Source organism: Adiantum capillus-veneris, chromosome 21 (assembly GCF_014529385.1).
Source record: "Adiantum capillus-veneris isolate H3 chromosome 21, ASM1452938v2, whole genome shotgun sequence".
NCBI classification, from domain to species: domain Eukaryota; kingdom Viridiplantae; phylum Streptophyta; class Polypodiopsida; order Polypodiales; family Pteridaceae; genus Adiantum; species Adiantum capillus-veneris.
The window spans coordinates 64,684,058-64,691,144 of record NC_140951.1 but is presented as its reverse complement, the minus strand read 5'-3'; the positions used below and the strand labels follow the sequence as shown (position 1 = coordinate 64,691,144).

Here is a 7,087-nt window from a genome sequence, read left to right as displayed (position 1 = left end):
GAGAAGGTAAACTTACCCAAAAAATGCTAAAAATAACTAGAAAATTAGCGAGAGTTCATCATTTCAAAATGTTTTTTTTGGATCGATTTTTTATATTAGATTTTTACAATTTCATCAATTTTTGATGAAAATTGAACAATTTTAAGCACTAAAGTATCATAAAAAATGCTAAAAATATAAAAAAATAACGAAATAAATACAAAAAATTAGCCGAATTCTTATTGAAAAATATGCACCTGGTTCTACTTGATTTCCAGCACTTGTAGCATCAAGATTACAATCCCAATAAACTTCCAATGCATTTGACAATCAAATCGATGCAAAATTGATCGTTTTTTGCCTCTTTTTTTACCAAAAAATTAGTAGACTTAATGATGCAATTAGGCAGATTTCTACACATATGCTTGATTATTGTGCTTTGTACTTTGCAATGCAATCAATTACACATCACTTTGCAAGCAAGTACTAGTTTCATTATGTGTGCAAAAACTATCAAAATTAAGCATAAATCTGGTAATTAGTGCACACACACAATTTCTACCGCAATTTTGACGCCATGTGGTGAAATTTTAGCAATCAAAAATCTGAACCATCATTGTCATCACATCATCAAACAAGTCATTGCCTTTGATCATTTTAATTGGCACCAATTAAGCCATAATTAGCACTAGAAAGTGCGCACTTTGTCTACACATGGACATACTAATTGCACTTAAATTTGCACTAATGTTTTGTGTAATCAAACTTTAATCAAACCTACAAATAAAATCAGCAATTGAATGGGTTAGTACACTCACAATTTCATGAGAAACACGTCAATTTTCAACTCCAATTGACGCCTACATACATGTGTGTGTACTAGCAACCGCTTAACAACATTTCACCTACAATCAATTGAGCACAAAATCTCATGTGTAGCATCATTTTAATGAAATTAAACACATAAAAATAATAATCACAACTCTAATCAAGGATTTGGCTATGTGTAGCACAAAAAGCACATGTGATTCGAGAGTAATTAGAGAGCCTAATTAGGAAAAAATCCCTAATTGCACACTCAAAAATCACTCAATTTTAGTCAAAATTTTTACAACTTCATATCAAAAGAGTGATTACTCAACCTCTAATTATACATAGATACATATAAAGCACTTAAATTAGTAACGGATTAGTAAAAAATTAGTGATCAATTAGTGAGAAATTGGGGGTTTTCTACCTAAATCTACTCCTAAACACTCGATTATACTAAAACATTCTCCTCTACCTTAGGCTACCGTCCCCAGAAACGACGTCAAATGTTAACTCCCTCGTAGCATAGCTCCAAGGAATCAAAAAAATTATCAATCCAAGGATGGTAGCGACCCAGCTAGGGCATGGAAACATCACACATGGGTGATCGTGTGAGAGAAATGAGATATAATTGAGTAGAGAAAACGAATGAGACTATCTAAAATAGAAAGAAGAGAGAACTAATGAAGGGGATTAGTGTATGCACACACACTAACCTTTATGATAATCAAGGTTTGTAATCGTTGCATTCTCTAATAATCATTCGTGGTCACGTCCTAATCACAAGCTCACCCAAGCTCATGGAGTTATGATTAGAGCAATGCATACACATATCATTAATCTACACACTAATCTAATCATGCACACACTACTATAATCAAACATATGATAGGCAGTCAAGAATTAGAGAGTGATTAGTTCTTCATCTACACCATCAAGACACTAATACACAACTTAATGAAAAGCAAGAGAAAGGCAAAATGACTCATCTTCATTGCATGCATATAATCTATCCGTGAAGAGAGTACATGTAGCTCCATGCTTCCACCTCCATAGCCTCCTTCTTCTCCTTCTCTACTCTAGGTTTCTCTGCAAATGATATCTCCTCTTTCACATGAGTCGGACACCCAAAGTACATGAAGTGAATAAACAGATACAACTTGGAACTCAATGTGAGCCCATGAATATATAAATAGAAAATGGAAAAATAATATCCATGAGAAGGTGAAAATGGCTACTAACGTTGGATGCATCCAACATATTCAGAAAGTCCAAAGACAAAAAAAGTTGCTAAACTTTCACCATGATATTGTGGATCGTTTACCATTTTCAAACGAATAGGTGAAGTGGCATATAAGTTAGCTCTTCTTGAGCACTCACAAGTTCATCCTGTTTTCATACTAGCGGTTTACAAAACAGCTAGGACAAAATGATAATGTCATTGACACAGGTGTGTTAGTTGACATTATAGAACCTCCAAGCATCCCTCATGAGCTCGAAAAGATTTTTGATTCTCATGAGCTTCGCACCATGCGAGACATCATGTCAAACGATAAGTGTTGGTAAAATCGCTAGATAGACTTGAAGAAGGTTCTACATGGGAGAATGTCTCCTCATTTAAGAAACATTTTTCTACGATTGTTTTCAAGGACGAAAATTATTCTCCAAGGAGGGGGGGAGGTAATGTAAGGACATGGGTCCTACGAGAAAGGCCACTGGCACGGTCGGATAGTGTGTACGCTAGGGGGAGGCTATAAGATAGCATGGTTAGGTGGACACAAAATTACTCCCCCCCTTCAAGTGCTTTAAGTTTTTTTCTTAACTAGTTCATCTTTGTTTTGAGAGATCTGTCAAACTCTATTTGTGAGTATAATCGGGTAATTCTTCTGGTGTTTCACAAATTTCGGGTCTCTGAAGTACTTGATCAATCTTCACACATAACAATTGTGCTCTGCTCTTGCAAACTCCATCGTCGTAAATTTTCCAAAATCTTTGTTCTTTCTTTAGTTCCCACACTGGGATTTAACTTTTTTCATCTCCCTGTAGAGGGGTGTTGTCTCTTCTAGATTTTGCGTGAGAACCCATGTTTGATGTTGTAGAAGGGATTAATCCTCCATAAAAGAAGAATCTTTCTGAGCTTCGATACCACTGTTACAGTCTTGGACACTCCAAGCAAGAAATCAATAGCAACACGAACAAAAATTGCAAAATCACTGCACTTGATGAGAGAGAGAGAGAGAGAGAGAGAGAAGTCAACACCTCACGATGAAGTTTTGAGCCAAGGGGTACTCGTCCCAAAGATTTTTGTCCTTCTGGTACTCCTTTATTATTATGCTTGCAAAGTACAACTCTCGAGGGACCAACTCTTATCGAGACTTTGTGTCTGATGCTATGTGAAGGAGTGACCCCAAGGGCACTTATAAATAGTACAAGGGATACGCAAAAGCAAAGCCCCAAAAACAACTAATCCAAAAAAAACTTCCACCTGCCACATTGGTATGTCAGCGCAAATCAAAAAATTCCATGATTTTCATTGACATGTCAGCATGTTAGTGCAAATCCCATATTTTTGTACAACCTACATGTCACCATGTTTTACGGTAATCTCTTTCAGAGATCAAGCTTTTGACTTTTAGGGTTTTAGGCCCCTTGATCGGTGTTGCATAAGTTCTTTAAGTTTCTATGTTAGGATTTCAAAATCCTAACCCCCTTTTAGGCCCCTCTACCACAACTTCAGAGTTCTTCGGGGCTCAGTTTTGCTTGTCCACTTGGCCATTTCTCTTTGACTCACATCATCACTTGTGATAGTAGCACTTCGAATATATAATTGGAATCTTTTTTAGGAAATTGTGGTGCTGTGGTTAAGATGTATGAAAAATGCAACATTCTCATGAAAGCTCAAAAGGTTCTTGATGAGCTTCTTGTTTGCAATGTCCTCTCTTTGAGTCATTTAATTGTTGATGCACATCACCTCTGCTTGGGCCTTGCATTGTGCATGGCTCTCACATGGGGCAAAGAGTTCACAATGAGATTGGCAGTTACGGCTATTGCAAAAACATGTCCTTCTTGGAGCTACTTTTATGTCATATGTATTCCAAATCCGGTTTTCTTTTGGATGCATGAAAAGGTCTTGATAAGATTAATGCCAAGGATGTCATCTCTTGGAGTGTTTCAATTGTTGTGTGTGCTTAAAAATGGTTATGGCAATGTAGCTATGTGTAGTTTCTATCACATGATAGCACGTACAGGAGGATATACCCAACACGGGTTTTCCCAGCAAGCTTTTGACTGCTTTTGTTGGATGCAATATGAGTGTACTTCCCCAACTAAATTCACTTTCCCTGATATTTTCAAAGCATGTAACTACTCAGGTATTGTGGATGAGGTCCAAATGATTTTTGATACATATTCAAAAAGATGGTATTACATCGGATGACACTACGCTTGCGTAATTCACAGGGGCATGCAAGGCATTTTGACAAGGTGAGAGTAATAAAATAAATTTCCATTTATTTGATCAGATGGCACTAAACTTGTGTGATTCACACGGGCATATTCAAAAAGATTGTACTACATTGGATGGCACTACTTGAAAAATGCTCTTATTTGATTGTCCTCTGGTTACGCATGATCATCTAGATGCTTCTCTGAGATTGAAAGATGTGGAGCTTAGATAGTGGCCTTAGAGTTTGTAGTAGAACTAGATAAGGGGGGGTTGTAACATCTATACATATATAGTGGGAAGAGGGATTCCGGCTCCCCCTCCCTGCCATTCGTCAACACCGCCTTCAACCGGCCTGTGTTCTTTGCAACGTGATAGTGAACAGCAAACAACTAGAAGTAGCGAACGGTGCATAGAGAGAGAGAGAGAGAGAGAGAGAGAGAGAGAGAGAGAGAGAGAGAGGCCGCCAAAGGCTGCTGGCCACACTAGTATATATTATAAATGGTAAACATTTATGCAGAAGACATTAAAAATAAAACCCATGAGAATCAAGAATGGTGCTTTGTAGCTTCTGGATAGATGCAAGTTGAAAAGATCATAAATTTGTTCTTGGGGATACTAAGAATCTACATAGCAGATAAATCTAGCTAAAGCTACAACAAGAGTATTCTCAAATTTTCATGTGATCTCACAAAACATTTTTCAAAATTCAAGATTTTTTCCCTCTCTTTTCTCACCATTCTCAAAATTTGGCTTGTGTCATTAAAAATACGTTTGAAGGGATTCATACGCTTTTATGAAGAATATGCCAACGTTTCCCTATGGTTATCTCAATAATATTGAATAATAAGAAACCTAGAATATTGGTCAAAGATCCAAATCGTCCCGACGTTTTTGAACGTGGACTATGGTAAATGAAAGCTTGGGAAACATTGAATTGGGGAACTTGAAGTTTCACTGGTGAAGTTTACAACTATTGATCCCAAATGTGAACTTGATGTAAACTAGGTGTAAACTTGGTTGAATGTGAACTAGATGTGAGCTACATGTAAAATCTGCAAGCTATGTGTACGGTGGTGTGAAATAAATGTGAACTCACTATAAACTCGATGTGAACTTAGTGTGAACTAGTATCACGATGGGCCAAAGTTACACAATATAATGCTACTCTTTCTCTTACATAACAAAACGAGTGCACAAGCATAGTGGTAAGACATTTTCCTCGTGATGAGGAGGTTGTGAGGTCAAATCCCACCCAGCTCATATTTTTTCCTCGAAATGGACTGAATGACTCACGATCAACAATGATCGAGGACAATGAATCCTCTCCAAAAGAAGAGGTGTCAAATAATGCCAGAGGGGACCCCCCCCCCCCCCCCCCCCCCCCCCCCCCCCCCCTTCATTCTTTACTTTGATTTTATAAGAGGGCTCCCCCATAGACCCCTTAAAGGGTGGTCCTCCTAAAGGGTCAATTAGAGGGCCCTTTAACTGGAGGGAAAACTTCTCATATCAATGCTCAACCTACCTTCCACACATTTATATTTTGCATATACTGCAGGCGTGGTCCCTACTTCCACACCAAAATTGGCTCTATTTATCGGGCTTTCAACAATACTCAACACTTAAGAAGACCATGTGGAAGCAATAAAATAGAACCACCTGGCTAAAACTAAAGCTTTTTGGAAATTTCCCTTGGATCCTTGTTGTGTGAATGGAGTTTGGCTGCACCTTTCCTTGTCGCCATCGTTGATGGTCTCTCCTTCATTGGCCAATGGCACACCTCACCATTCAAACAGGGGCATCAAGATATCATTCATGCCTTGTTCCCCCCTCCTCTCTTTCACACACACACATACACACAATAGCTACTCATTTTCCTCACTCAATACACATACAAAAATGCTCATCCATCTCCTCCTCACATACAATCACATACACAACACTCTCTCATGTATCACCTAAAGCTTCATCAAATTGTCCGTCTATGCGAAGCTCTTCAAAATTGGAGAAAATTGGCTTAGTACAAGTGGAATATCTTGTTGTCTATCTCAAGATGATTCAGTGCAACATCCTTCATCTGCATATCATCTAGGCATCTTGCAATGAATGTGGGACTGGATCGAGAGTGCTTCATTATCAAAACCTTGGTGCTTTCCCATCCTCTCTTCAAAGCACTCTTGAGGAAGACAAAGGAGGAGGTCAAATTTCATTTACAAAGGCGGGCTCCCAATCCCTTGCAAAGTCTCTACATTTGAATGCTTGCTCCACCTCATGCAATGTAAACATGCTACACATAGCATGGCCATGCTGATGATGAGGGTCTTTCCTGGACATAAGCACTTTGCAGATGTGTGAAGGGAGGACCATCCATATGGATTCAAGAAGCTTCTTGAGAACTTCTCTATCTCCATGTTAAAGAGATTTCTCTGCACTTGTCGACTCGCTGCCACCCCGAGTCAAGGATTCCTCTTATTGAGGGTAGTGCATTGTTGCAACCTATGTTCGACTCACAGTGTGCATGTTGTCTTAGTAGCACTAAATAGCTCTCCTATAGCCACTATGTGCTCTAGGTGGCAAAGTAGCTGAGGAACCACATCTCTATAGTTCCTCAGCTATAGCAAAGTAGCTGAGGAACCACATCTCTAAGGGCATGCTATGTGAAACATGTTTACCTTGCATAAGGTGGAGCAAGCGTTGAAATACAAAGACTTTGGAAGGGGTGGTGGACCCACCTTCATAATGAAATTTGACCTCCTCCTCTGACTTCCTCTAGAGTGCTTTGAAGAGAGGATGGGAAAGCAGTGATATTTTTATAATGAAGCCCCCTCTCTCTCCCACATACACTTCAAGATGCCC

The 7,087-nt window shown here is 38.7% G+C and overlaps 1 pseudogene; it reads left to right on the top strand.

Moving 5' to 3' along the window:
* The first annotated feature begins 6,180 nt into the window (after nt 1-6,180).
* Nucleotides 6,181-6,774, top strand: LOC147431072 (uncharacterized; annotated as a pseudogene).
* Nucleotides 6,775-7,087: the final 313 nt, after the last annotated feature.